Here is a 15,031-nt window from a genome sequence, read left to right as displayed (position 1 = left end):
ATCCATTCAGCTGTCCATGGACATTTGGGCTCTTTCCAAAGTTTGGCTATTATGGACACTGGTGCTATAAAATTGGGGTGCAGGTACCCCTTCGGATCACTACATTTGTATCTTTGGGGTAAATACCTAGTAGTGCAATTGCTGGGTCGTAGGGTAGCTCTATTTTCAACTTTTTGAGGAACCTCCACACTGTTTTCCAGAGTGGCTGCACCAGCTTGCATTCCCACCAACAGTGTAGGAGGGTTCCCCTTTCTCCACATCCCCGCCAACATCTGTCGTTTCCTGACTTGTTCATTTTAGCCATTCTGACTGGTGTGAGGTGGTACCTCATTGTGGTTTTGATTTGGATTTCCCTGATGCTGAATTAATGTTGAGCATTTTTTCACATGTCTGTTGGCCATTTGTGTGTCTTCTTTGGAGAAATGTCTGTTCATGTCTTCTGCCCATTTCTTGATTGGATTATTTGTTCTTTGGGTGTTGAGTTTGTTAAGTTCTTTATAGATTTTGGATACTAGCCCTTTATCTGATAAGACATTTGCAAATATCTTCTTCCATTCTGTCGGTTGTCTTTTGGTTTTGTTGACTGTTTCCTTTGCTATACAAAAGTTTTTTATCTTGATGAAGTCCCAATAGTTCATTTTCACGTTTGTTTCCCTTGCTTTTGGAGAGTGCCTAGCAAGAAGTTGCAAGAAGTTGCTGCGGCTGAGGTCAGAGAGTTTGCTGCCTGTGCTCTCCTCTAGGATTTTGATGGATTTCTGTTACACATTTAGGTCTTTCATTCATTTCGAGTCTATTTTTGTGTATGGTGTAAGAAAATGGTCCACTTTCATTCTTCTACATGTGGCTGTCCAATTTTCCTAATACCATTTGTTAAAGAGACTGTCTTTTTTTCCACTGGGTATTTTTTCCTGCTTTCTCAAGGATTAGTTGACCATAGGGATGAGGGTCATTTTCTGGGTTCTCTATTCTGTTCCACTGATGTGTGTGCCTGTTTTTGTACAGTATCATACTGTCTTGGTGAGTACAGCTTTGTAATAGAGTTTGAAGTCCAGAATTGTGATGTCACCACTTTTGGTTTTCTTTTTCAATATTCCTTTGGTAATTCAAGATCTTTTCTGGTTCCATACAAATTTTAGGATTATTTGTTCCAGCTCTGTGAAAAAAGTTGATGGTATTTTGATAGGGATTGAATTGAATGTGTAGATTGCTTTGGGTAGCATAGACATTTTAACAATATTTACTCTTCCAATCCATGAACATGGAATGTTTTTTCCATTTCTTTGTGTCTTCCTCAATTTCTTTCATGAGTGTTCTATAGTGTTCTGAGTACAGATCCTTTGCCTCTTTTGTTAGGTTTATTCCTAGATATCTTATGATTTTTGGTGCAATTGTAAATGGGATCGACTTCTTAGTTTCTCTTTCTTCTGTCTCATTGTTAGTGTTTAGAAATGCAATTGATTTCTGTGCATTGATTTTATATCCTGCCACTTTGCTGAATTCCTGTATAAGTTCTAACAATTTTGGGGTGGAGTCTTCTGGGTGTTCCAACATAAAGTGTCATGCCATCTGCAAAGAGTGAGAGTTTGACTTCTTTTATTTCTTTTGTTGTCTGGTTGCTGAGGCTAGGACTTCTATACTATGTTGAACAACACTGATGATAGTTGATAGCCCTGCCATGTTCCTAACCTTAAGGGAAAAGCTCTCAGTTTTTCCCCCATAATCATATTCCCTGTGGGCTTTTCATATATGGCTTTTATGAAATTGAGCTATGTTCCCTCTATCCCTACATTGTGAATCAAGAAAGGATGGTGCACTTTGTCCAATGCTGTTCCTGCATCAATTGAGAGGATATGTTTCTTGTCCTTTCTTTTATTAATGTAGTGTATCACATTGATTGATTTGCAGATGTTGAACCACCCTTGCAGCCCAGGAATAAATCCCAGTTGGTCGTGGTGAATAATTCTTTTAATGTGCTGTTGGATCCTATAGGGTGGTTATTGGTGAGAATTTTGGCATCCATGTTCATCAGGGATATTGGTCTGTAATTCTTTTTGGTGAGGTCTTTGGTTTCGGGATCAAGGTAATGCTGGCCTCGGAAGTTTTCCTTTCATTTCTATTTTCTGAAACAGCTTCAGAAGAATAGGTATTAATTCTTCTTTAAATGTCTGGTAGAATGCCCCTGGGAAGCCATCCGGCCCTGGACTCTGTTGGGAGATTTTTGATGACTGCTTTAATTTCCTTGCTGGTTATGAGTCTTTTCAGGTTTTCTATTTCTTCCTGTTTCAGTTTTGGTAGTTTTTAAGTTTCTAGTAATGCATCCATTTCTTCCAGATTGCCTAATTTGTTGGCATATAGTTGCTCATGATATGTTCTTATAATTGTTTGTATCTTTGGTGTTGGTTGTGATTTCTCCTCTTTAATTCCTGATTTTAATTATTCAGCTCCTTTCTCTTTTCTTTTCTTTTTCTTTTTTATTTTAAATACTCTTAAGGCATTTATTTATTAAAACGTTCTCTGCCAAGATTTCACATTAGCTTAAAATTCAAATCAGTCTGTACATTTCTCTACTAAAGTCTCCACCTCAGTGTATTCCATAAAAACACCTTCTCCAGCAATCAGTGTTACCAGCATCCATACGGTGAGCCCCATGGTCAGCCTTTTTGTTCCCTAGGTGACACAAGTAGATGTTAATACTGCTCTGCTAAAGGGTAAAAGTTCCTCACTCAAACTCATTGGAAAAGGGGTGAAACTCCTGCAAAGTGCACTTTAAAAAGAGGTACTGTTTGCTCATGAAAAGAAACCAGTAAGTCCTCTAAGAATAATAAAAGGGGGTATTTTACAGTTAAGCACATGATTTGGAGTGAAGAATTCAGATGTTGCCCTGCTGGTCCAGGCTGTTAATACTCTTCTTGTTCCTCCTCTGGGCCCCTTTCATCAGGTATCACAAAGCCTTCGTCTGTGGCATAGACAATGTCCACAACCTCTGCAATACAGTGTTGTTTCCCCCCCTTGTTTTCCTGGCAAATCCATTCAATGTTCCTTAGCTTTCCAAAGTAGAAATCTCTTTCTTTCTCCAAGTCTTCGACGGTGAATTGACCTGCTGCATCATTTCAGCTGCTTCATCATCCCCATTGCCCACACCAGGATTCTTTTCCACCGCACCCAGCCCAGCCTTAGGGGTTGCAGTCGTTCTGTGTGTTGCAATGGGCCTCTGGGGAGCTGCACTGCTAGAGCTGAGAGATTTCTTTAGTTTGTTCAGAGCTGGAGCAACAAGGGAGGGAGCCACTGCAGTTTCTTGACCTTGTCTAGCAGCTACAGGTCATAGTCTTTTTCATCATAGTTTGCATCACAAAACTTCTTGAACCACTGAACAAATTCAAAATTGTCCTGAAACTTTCCTTTCACTAATTTGTCCAGAGGAATTATTTTGTCAACACCCATTCTCTTAAAACCTGCTTGTGGTATTTTGAAGTTCTGGATGTATTCATGTGCTAGCTCAGCCTGGAATTTCACTTTCTTCAAGGCAATGGATCCAGGGAACAGCATGTCCATAAATTGACAATGGGCAGTCCCTAGCACAACTGTTCGATCTTCGTCAGATTCAGCTGCAGAGACTCACAGATCCAGGCCACCATGTCATGTAGACTCAGGTTATCACTGGTGACCTGATGTTGAGTATGATGTGTTCACTGACATCTTCGGCTCTTGGCAGGACTGTGTCCACTGCCTGTGCCAGGCTTCAGTTCCATCTTCGTCTCATTCTCCTTTCTCTCTTCTTTTTGATAAGTCTGGCCAGAGGTTTATCAATCTTATTAATTCTTTCAAAGAACCAGCTCCTAGTTTCATTGATCTGTTCTTTTGGTTTCTATTTCATTGATTTCTTCCCTAATCTTTATTAATTCTCCTCTCCTACTGGGTTTAGACTTTATTTGCTGTTCTTTCACCAGCTCCTTTAGATGTAAGGTCAAGTTGTGTATTTGAGATCTTTTTTGTGTCTTGAGAAAGGCTTGTATTGTTATATACTTCCCTCTTAGGACACCCTTTACTGCATCCCAAAGGTTTTGAACAGTTGTGTTTCACTTTCATTTGTTTCCATGACTTTTTTAATACTTCTTTAATTTCCTGGTTGACCCATTCATTCTTTAGTAAGATGCTCTTTAGCCTCCACATATTTGAGTTCTTTCCAAATTTCCTCTTGCAATTGAGCTCCAGTTTCAAAGCACTGTGGTCTGAAAATATGCAAGGAATGATTCCAATCTTTTGGTACCAGTTGAGACTTCATTTGTGACCCAGTATGTGATCTATTCTGGAGAATGTTCCGTGTGCACTCGAGAATGTGTATTCTGTTGCTTCAGGATGAAATGCTCTGAATATATCTGTAAAGTCCATCTGGTCCAGTGTGTCATTCAAAGCCTTTGTTTCCTTGTTGATCTTCTGCTTAGATTATCTGTCCATTGCAGTGAGTGGGGTGTTAAAGTCCCTGACTATTATTGTATTATTGTCGATGTGTTTCTTTAATTTTGTTATTAATTGGTTTATATAATTGGCTGCTCCCATGTTAGGGACATAAATATATACAATTGTTAGTTCTTGTTGGATAGTCCCTTTAATTATGACATAGTGTTCTTCCTCATTTCTTCTTACAGTCTTAATTTAAAATCTAATTTGTCTGATATAAGGATTGCCACCCCAGCTTTCTTTTGATATCCATTAGCACGATAAATGGTTTTCCACACCCTCACTTTCAATCTGGAGTTGTCTTTGGGTCTAAAATGAGTCTCTTGCGGACAGTATATCAATGGGTCTTACTTTTTAATCCAAGTTGACACCCTGAGTCTTTTGATTGGGGCATTTAGCCCATTTACATTCAGAGTAACTATTGAAAGATATGAATTTAGTGCCACTCTATTACCCGTAAAGTCACTGTTTCCGTATATTGTCTCTGTTCCTTTCTGGTCTTTGTTACTTTTGGGCTCTCTCTTCACTTAAAGAATCCCTTTTAATAGTCCTTGCAGGGCTGGTTTGGTGATCACAAATTCTTCTAGTTTTTGTTTGTCCTGGGAGCTTTTTATCTCTCTTTCTATTTTGAAAGACATCCTAGCTGAATAAAGAATTCTTGCCTGCATATTTTTCTCATTTAGCACTCTGAATACATCATGCTAGTCCTTTCTGCCCTGCCAGGTCTTTGTGGATAGGTCTGCTGCCAGTCTAATATTTTCTACCCTTGTAGGTTATGGACCTCTTATCCGAGCTGCTTTCAGAATGTTCTCTTTGTCTCTGAGATTTGCAAGTTTCACTATTATATGTCGGGATGTTGACCTATTTTTATTGATTTTGAGGGGGGTTCTCTGTGCCTCCTGGACTTGAATGCCTGTTTCCTTCTCCAGATTAGGGAAGTTTTCCATTATAATTTGCTCCAATATACCTTCCGTCCCTCTCTCTCTCTTTCTTCTTCCTCTGGGATCCCAATCATTCTAATATTGTTTGGCTTTATGGTATCACTTATATCTCAAATTCACCCCACATGATCCAGTTTATCTCTCTTTTTCTCAGCTTCTTTATTCTCCATCATTTTGTCTTCTATATTACTAATTCTCTCCTCTGTATCACTTATCCTAGGGGTCAGAGCCTCCATTTTTTATTACATCTCATGAAAAGCCTTTTTTATTTTGAATTGATTAGATTTTAGTTCTTTTATTTCTCCATAAAGGGATTCCCTAGTGTCTTCTATGCTTTTTTTCATGCCCAGGTAGTATCTTTATAATCATTATTCTGAACTCTAGTTCCAACATCTTACTTATATCTGTACTGATTAGGTCCCTGGCAGTCAGTACTGCCTCTTGTTCTCTATTTTGGAGGTGAGTTTTTCCATCTTGTCATCCTTGCAGAAAATAGTTGCTTTTCTATTTGTAGAGTTGCAGCTATCCTTTTCTTAGATCTCTGGTTGAGTTCAGAATGATTTGATAGCTATCTAGCTGAAGTCCTGGGACCAGATGAAATTAAAGTCTCCTACTCCCAAGATATGTGATTGTTGATGTTTTGTGCCTCAAAGCATTTTCAGAAAGTTGATCATGATGAAAGAAACAAGGTATCCACTTTGGAGAGCAGTGTAGACAAGTGAATTTAAGTACAGAGTGAAGCTAGGCAACCTGATTTGTCTCCAGGATGTGTCACTCTAGCTGTGTGCACTTCAGCAGGTTACTAAAGCTCCTAATGGCTTTAGTTTCCTGTCTATAAAATGGGAATAACCATATCAACGCCATTGGTTTCTATGACGATAAAATGGATCAATATATGTAAAAAAATATATGTAAAATACTTATGAATAGTAAATGCCATTTTATCTTTAGCTGTTTTTCTTTGCTGCCAATTGGATTTGAGCAGGAATTCATACTCTACCACTTGCCATCATGTGACCCAAGGAGAGTCATTTAACCTCCCTAGAGCCTCAACATTTTTATTGCAGAGATGAAGAGACATCAACCTATTAGTGTTATTGTGAAGATTGATTGAGATATACATAAAGCTGGTAGTCTGACGCCTGACCCATGGTAAGGATTTAACAAATTGTCATGCCTTTACTTTTCTCTTTTCCTCTTAGTTACTGCTAATCTCCACCCCTGCTGCAAATTTTTAAATAGGCAACTATATTCTTAGAATATGGTGGAATTCACCTAAATGAGCAACTGCATTCTTCAAACATATTTATACATATGTATGTATACAAATAAAACATTTAAGTATATATATTTACATGTATTCATGCCCATTCAAAAAACACCGTACTTTCCAATCACACTGTGTGCATATTTTATTACAGAAAAGTTGAAGAAAATCATATGAGATTATAAAATGTATATATGAAATATCATGTAACTAGACCTATTTCTCATCTAATAAGTTAAACATAATCTTGCTGAAAACTGGTCTGGTATTTCCCATGTCTGTTTCTTAACTGTGTAAAAAACTCACTATCCCTTTGAGTAACATTTACTTTTTAAAGTAAGGAGAGAAAACCTGAACTTGACTTAGAGATTAAGCAATAAGCCATCTGCCTAATTACCCACAGGGACTTGCAGACTATTACAGAATATCATTCTGCCTGGGAAAGTTCTCCTTCTAACAACATTTATATTTCCCTTGAATACTATTTTTAGGTCATAATGCTTGTCAGATTATAGAAAATTGAGCCTCAGTTTCATCTCTAAAATAAAGGATATAGAAAATCTGATCTCTCGGGTCTTTTCTAGTTTAATTTTCTATGATTTTATGATTCTCTGGAGATTTGTTTCGCTAGAAATGGTTGGGAGAGGGTGAAAGAAGAAAAGAGAGTGTGGACAAGAGCACTGGTAAATTTTAAAGTGGAGTGACAGCCAAGTTCACAGTCTACTAACAAAATATAATATTGAAAAAATATAATACATCAAATCACTTTATGGTTGCCGCCTCTCCAATAATGATAGGAAATCTACAACTGAATATGAGAATGTGTTTTGGGTCACATTTTGAACGTCAAATTCATTAATGCAATTTTTGTGTAGGCTTCCCAAATCTGGGGGAAGGTCATAAGAGGGAGTAAACTCACTCTCTGTAACCTGCATAGATTCTTCCTTGGGGTGAGCAATGATGGGTGTGCGCATGGAGGGAGGAAGGGAGAAAAGGACACTTTGGGGGCATCTGGCAGAGTGGCAAAACAGCCTTGGCAGCTTTTTGTTGCTGACCAAGTCCCAGTTACAAATTCTTACTATAAAGCATACATTATCAGCCCAAATCAAGATTGTAAAATATCCACTCCTCACTTATGTAAACTGCACAGAATAAAATTCTGACTTTAGGCATATAATCCTATTAAAGTTTCAAACATTTTGCAGAGGAAACTACAAATAAACCTACGTCTATCAGGTGTCTAAATCTAGCTTTTCACCTCGGACTTTCTGTTTCATGTTTTTTTTTCTTTCTTTCTGCTTTTCACTTTCTTAAATGCTTCAGGGCTCTCAGTACCACATGCCACCAGCCAATATAAAACCTGCAAATGAAATTAAGAGGAAATTGGACATAAATGAATAACCAAGAAACTGCACATGTTGCTTTGAAGACCTCTTAGTTTTTCTACAAGTGACAGTTGGAACAAATTGTGTTCACTGCAAAAGAAATGGCAATGAGTGCTTGACAGAAAGTAGCTGAGCCATTCAGTTATTAACTCTATTTTATAGAGTTCCACAACATAAAGGACAGAACTTGTTTCTCTCTCACTATATTCCTAATATGTGACACAGTTTCTGACACAGAATAGGTGTATAATAAATATTTTTAGCTGTTGTTATGTAAAGGAGAAAAGAAAAGCTTAGGCTTTATGTGCAAATGTATATAATAGAGAGCAAAAATAATGTGTACATATTTGGTTGGATAAGTTTAAAATTTCCAGTATCTATTTTTTTGGAAAAAAAAATTAAGTATCTCAGGTTTTTGCTTGTTTTTGTTTGGTGATAGTTTGGAAACAAGGAAATACATTTAAGAATAAAATAATAAGCACACCAATTTCTTAAAGTTACAAATCACCCCCAAAATATGGAAACAAATCAAATTAACTTAAAGCATCAATTTTTCCCTTTCATCCAAACACTGTTTTGAATTGCAAAGATTGCTGAGCAATAGAAAGTCACAGAAGAGGAAAGCAAGAGATTTGAAGAAACCACATTTAAAATTGGGTTAAAAAATAACTCTAATTAGCCACAAGTTAAGGAAAACTGCTAATTTGAACATCCCAGATTAGAAATGGTTGCTATCACAGAACAAAGATTAGCTATTAACAGGGTTCATCCGTGTGGAACAGAAGGTCAGGGAGAGAGGACTGCACAGTGGAAGGACAGTTCTGAAATCAGCTAGAAGTGAAAAAGCCACAAGGAGAAAAAAAAGGTTGAATTTAGGTTCTTTTACCCCAATCACTTTCTTAAGGAAAATGCAAGATAATAACACCCCTCAGATTTATATGGGTCTCAAACTAAGGGCTGATCTGCACTGTCATTAGTCAACAGGTGCCGTTGAAGAACACTGAAGAAAAGAGAGAAAAGGAAGGTTGAATAGTCCATTCTGATACTCATCGATCTTCTGGGCTTTCCCAGTAATAAGCAAAAACAAATTTTAAAATGTTTCTGTCATGGAGAATTTAGTCCTTAAGGCAATCTGTGGGCTGGAGAAACTGAGTTGAAGGTAAGATAGCAGGAAAAACTGACAATCAGAAGAGTTTTATGTGAAGTTACAGAAAAAGAAATAAGACTTTAAAAGGATTAAACGTACCCCCCATAGGCATCAACAACAAATATCTATGATTTTTCAGTAACAAAGATCAAAGGGCCATAATAACATTTCCTCAGCAATATATTTATTCAGTATCTTTATTTCTACCATTTTTATAAATAATATTTTCCAAATTCATATAGGTTAGGATAATGAAGAGTATCTTGACATATTAATGAAGCACAAGTACTGGGTTTTTCTGGAGACTCACAAGAATGACAATTCTCAGCTGCTTCTGAGAATTATACCGGTTTATTCTTAAGCTTGGGATTGCATCTTACACAATGCCTAAGGTCAAGGAGGTGAGGAGGGAGCTTCACATGAGCACAAATGTAAGCTATAGGGGAGAGTCTCTGTGACTGAGCGCCTACAAAACTGGGAGAAAATCTTAAACAAAATCTGATCAAACTTCTAGATGTAACTCCCAGGTTTTTTGTTGGTTTGTTTGTTTATTTTTAATACAGGCAAGACAGCAATGTGTTAAATTATACCACAAGTATGAAATTAGCAAAACCTAGCATGTGGGGGAATAACAAGACAAGTGAGACAATTTTGTCAACAAATAAATAGCAATTTTTTACAAAAAGGGAGGGGTGACTGATAGATTTGAAAAGTCAGTGAAATATCAAAAGAATATGATGAGTAAATCTTAGATACAGATTCAAATAAATCAATTCTAATGAAACATTTATGAGATACTTAGAGAAATTTGAACGTCAGGTATTTCATGACATTAAGAAATGGTTGTAAATACTTTTTGGAGTCTTAATGATATTATGGCTATGTTTCAAAAAGTTCTTATAATCTGAAATTTTTAAGAATGAAATGATATGATGTCTAGAAATTGTTTCAACATTACCTGAGATTGGAGGTATGGTAGGTAGGGTAGATGAAATAAGATTTGCAGTTTGATAGTTACATAAGCTGAGTAATGGATACATGGAGTTCCTTACATTAATCTCTACTTTATTTTCTTTTTTACATTTTGAAATATTGCAAATTAAAAATATATATATATTAAAAGTCAATGAGAGCTATAAAGATGAAATTAAATAACTAAGCAGATTTGCTCCATGATACATATAATTATATTCAGATATTTGATCTATATTGAATTGTTTTACTTTTCCCATTTTAAATAATTCGTAATAACTTGAATATTTGTTACTTCATTTTGAGGAAGGCAGTTTGGAGATGGAAAATAGAAGAGTTGTACAGAGTTCAAAGAGAAGTTAAAACCACAGTCTACCTCCCACCATGTGCTTTCAATCTCTCTTGGCATAACATTCATAGTCCTTATGATGGCTTCCAAGGATTCAGGATCTACCCCTAGTTACGGTCAGATTGTCAGGGACCTTCCATGATCATCGTTTCTAAAGTGGTAGTACGATTAGTCTCAACTTCTTTGTCAGGCTTTATTTTTCCTTGTAGCATTATCCCTAAATTAAACTGTGTTATATATCTCTGTTTATTGGTTTTCTTATTCTCCTATATTATAATATTCACGATAACAGCATTTTGCTTTGTGGCTGTAATCTTCAGACTTAAAACAAGGGTTAGCACATTATTAAACACTAAATGAGTATTTGCTGAACATGAACTCTGAAATCCAAACACAAGTATTTATGACAAATAGTTACCTGGGCTTTGCTAGGATAATAAATAAATAAACTGTGCATTCCATTGTTGCCCAGCAGCAGTTGTTAGGCTGAATGTTACTTGTTACTTTCTACCCATTGTTAATTCTTCCTTTAGGTGCTATGAGAGCATGCTCTATCTACCACTGAATAAGGATGAGCTCTTTTCCTTGTGAAAGCTTGGCCAAGGTCATCCTCTTGCTTGGAATGCTAGGACTGCATAATAATATTTATTTCAGACCCATAGAGTTATCCCAAGTCAAGCTGCCGCCTTGGAGTGCTGTCAGAACCAGATCTGGTGTCCACTGAATCTCTGCCTCTTTTTCTTCTCCTGGTTACCCTGCGTCGGGGGACAGGTAAAATTTTTCTGCAAATCCTTGAAACAGAATGGGTATGACTGAATCTTTTTTCTCAGAAAGTAGAGCTATCCACCACTGAATGTCTGCTGTTCTAACAGAAGGAGCCCTAGGATGATACTATTTCAGCCCACCCTCTCTTTTTCAAGAAAACCTACCCTTAATCTATGAAGGCAACTTTTCTTCTAAGGATAACAAAGGTGATTTTCTATTATTAATCTCATTAGAGACAGAAACAAAACAAAAATCCATTCACCACATGGTCATTGTATACGACTTCAACATGGACCCTTAAGAAAAAAACTAAAGCTTGTTCAGATTCACATCTCCCCATACCCACTTTTTATACTCAAATAGATTAATGATCACTTGAATATTTTTAAAGCATAGATATGCATGTTTCACTTATCAGCTGATGTTTCTTAAATTTCTCAACAATTTTTCATTAGTAAAGCAAATTTTCATTAACATACAAATGAGGAAAAGAGAAATAATAATAGAATTTTGAATAGCTCCAAATTGTTTCAGGAAATGTATTATGTATTTATTTTTAATTTTTTTTTCAGAATAGCTCCAAAATAAATATATAATCTCTATTCTACAAATAAGGAAACCTCAATTAAGGAATGAAACTTGCCAATGGTCACATAAATAATTAATGATAGATTTAGAGTTGAACCTAGTTCCAATTAGTTCCATTTTAATTTATTGCCACACTAGTGCATTTAGATGAATATTAAAAATGAGCATTTTAGGGGCAACATGTTCAAGATCTTAGGAGAATTAGAAATAACCAAAATTAACAATGAAAAGTTTGTGAGCAAGTGTATGCACTTTATTTTGATTAATTGAAATTCACACATTTCTTTAAAATGTGTAGAAGTTTTGGATCCCTACTGTGGCTACATAATAACATGACCTTTATTTCTGATGTTATCCTATTAAATGAAATATATATACATGCATGAAGAAAAAGATATCCAGGGAGTGTCCACTTCACAACCATTTGTAAATCGTTCCTTTTGGAATGCTATGTGCTATTGAAAGACTGAAACATATGTATGGCCACAGCTTTGAATTCCTATGAAAGAGAGAGATTAGAGAGTTGTTCTTCTAAAACCAGGAGGGCTCTGGAGAAGAATGGTTTAGGGAATGCATTGTAGACCCATGCTCAAATTCTGTTTCTACCACATACTAGGTATATGACCTTGTGAGTTAATACACACTAAGTAAGTTTCTCCTTTTATGAAATATGAGTAATAACAGTACTTGTCTCATAGGGTCATTGTGAGGATTACATAAATTAATGTGTGCAAAACACTTAAAATAGTGCCTGACATGTATTAAGTGCTATTTAAGTGTTAGTTGTTATTATTATTATTATGCTCTTTTATGGTTGGATCCAAAGAAGAGTCCATTCTAATAGAATGAAAAGAAATTCTCCATAAAGGGAACGTTTGTTTCCAGTTCTTGCAAGTACTAGATTTAACATTTTCTGTCTCCCAACACTAGACTCTTCTGTGAAAATCAATTAATATATTATTTTATTAATAAATGTGTTTTTTTCTTACGAAGAACTCATAAACTCATATTTAGTAAAGTAGCAATGGTTATATGGCTAGGGTAATCTTTTAAAATAACAAAATCAAACTCAGTTTTATAAACAACACACTCATTGTGCTATTTGTATTTAGATAATCTTCATGGCACTTGAAATGGAATTCTATTTCCTTGAAAATAATTCTCTCTTCTAATATAAAACACTTACATCTACTTTATGCACTTTACACAATTTTTATCTATGTTGTTTGTAATTATTTAATTTATTAATCAGTAAAAGTAATGGAAACATATAATCCAAGATTTCATCTCAAACAAATAATCTACATTAAAAATTGTCATTAATATTTCCCTGATACCAAAGACTCATATGTGAAGTTCATATTTTTTTAAAAAGTTTGTAAACCTTAATATCATAAATTTTACTAGGATGTTCTTAACCAAGATTACCAAAAATTAAAATAGATCAGCCAACTCTTTCTTTTTAGATAATATTATAAAGAGCCTATGCATTCAGTTTTACATAATTCCTCATTCAATTATTTATTCATTCACATGTTTATTAATGACTGATCATAACTTCTTGAACAGGGATGTGTGCTCCATTTTCTCAAGACTTTTGTGGAACAAATAACATTATTTCATATTAACCTGTTTTCAGATAGCCAGTGTATTTGAATTTAAGGTTTGTAAAGTAATATCAGAAACCCCATCTTATCTTTAAAAATTAGGGCAAAGGGCATGCATAGAATAACTATAAATCAAGAATATTTTATTAAATGTTTTGATGGAGGTACAAAGCATGATGGGAATAGGGATAGAGGAAAAATATAGTGATGAGGACTGGGAAAGTCTTCATGAAGGAAAACTGCATTTGAGTTAGTCTTTGAATTACTGGGATAGGGTTTTGGTTGCTAGAGAAGAAAAGAAATAGCACTAATTAAAATCCAGAGGCAGAAGAAGTATAGGATCTGTTGAAAAATTACATAATCTAGGGTAGGTGACACACAGATGCTACTTGGGCATAGCACAATATGAGACTAGAATATTAAAAAGAAGTTAGATCAGGAACAGGCATCTGAAGAATAGGAGTACTCTTTGTAAGCAAATGAAGTCAGCAAGGGCTGTTGAACCACACAGAGATGCCAGCAGAGCTAAGTTTTAGCAAGATGGCAGGGATGATAGTAAAGAATAGACGTGCTCACATGCACACAAGTCAGTATCTCTATGTAGTCTATTGCAGGGTCTTCCTCAATGCTTTTCAAAAGGGAATTTCTGTCTCCATGACATAATGTAACAGCCCCCACAGGTCACCTACAAATGTATAATATATAAAGTATAACTTTTCACTTACATCAGAAAACATTTTTTAGGTCTTTCTTTTATGGATGATATGCTGATTTAGATTCCTAAGGCTATCATAACAAAATACCATAAAGAGTGGAGGCTAGAAGTATGAAATCAAGGTCTTGGCAGGGCCATGCTTCTTCTGAAGCCCCCAGGGAAGTGTCTTTTCTTGCTTCCTCCTAGTTTCTGCTGGTTGCTGGCAATCTTTAGTGTTTAGCTTGTAGATACATGACTCCAGTCTCTCTCTCTCTGCCAATCACATGGTCTTTTCATCATTTCTCTGTGTGCATTTCTTCTATTCTTCTTATAAGGGCAGCAGTTGTATTGGATTTAGAGTCTACTCTACTCCAGTATGACCTCTTGTTAAATGGATTATATATCCTCAAAGACCCTATTTCTAATTAAGGTCACATTTACAGGTATCAGAGGTTAAGACTTGAACATATCCTTTTAGGAGACACAATTCATCCCACAACACATACTGACAACATTTTAAAATGTGATATTCAGAAACCTCTATAGTAAAAAATGTTGAATTATCTTGAAGAGCCTCATAAATGTTACGTATTACTAAGCAGCAATAGTGGTTAGAGTGGCCATGGATCCTGGAACTCTTTGTTGAGGAAAGAGCATATTATTTTTGTCTTGTTCTTCCAGAAAATGTAACTCATACGTGCTGCATTGTGCCAAAAGACCCAATCACTGGTTGTGCTCTGTTTAGTTGATTTAAACATCAGACTGTTTAAGGCAGTTAGTTATAATCTAGGAAAAGATCATTGATTACATTTATCAAAACTAATTCTCAAATCTTTCATCACACTATTTTTCAAATCT

At 35.7% G+C, this 15,031-nt stretch overlaps 1 pseudogene; it reads right to left on the bottom strand.

Annotated features, from left to right (window-relative positions):
• Window positions 1-2,897: 2,897 nt before the first annotated feature.
• LOC114217848 (microtubule-associated protein RP/EB family member 1 pseudogene) lies at window positions 2,898-3,696 on the bottom strand (annotated as a pseudogene).
• Window positions 3,697-15,031: the final 11,335 nt, after the last annotated feature.

The sequence above is a fragment of the Eumetopias jubatus genome, unplaced genomic scaffold (assembly GCF_037043125.1).
Source record: "Eumetopias jubatus isolate StellerSeaLion01/CBP00866 unplaced genomic scaffold, mEumJub1_p1.0 scaffold_1, whole genome shotgun sequence".
Lineage (NCBI taxonomy): Eukaryota > Metazoa > Chordata > Mammalia > Carnivora > Otariidae > Eumetopias > Eumetopias jubatus.
This window is presented reverse-complemented; position numbering and strand designations above follow the sequence as displayed.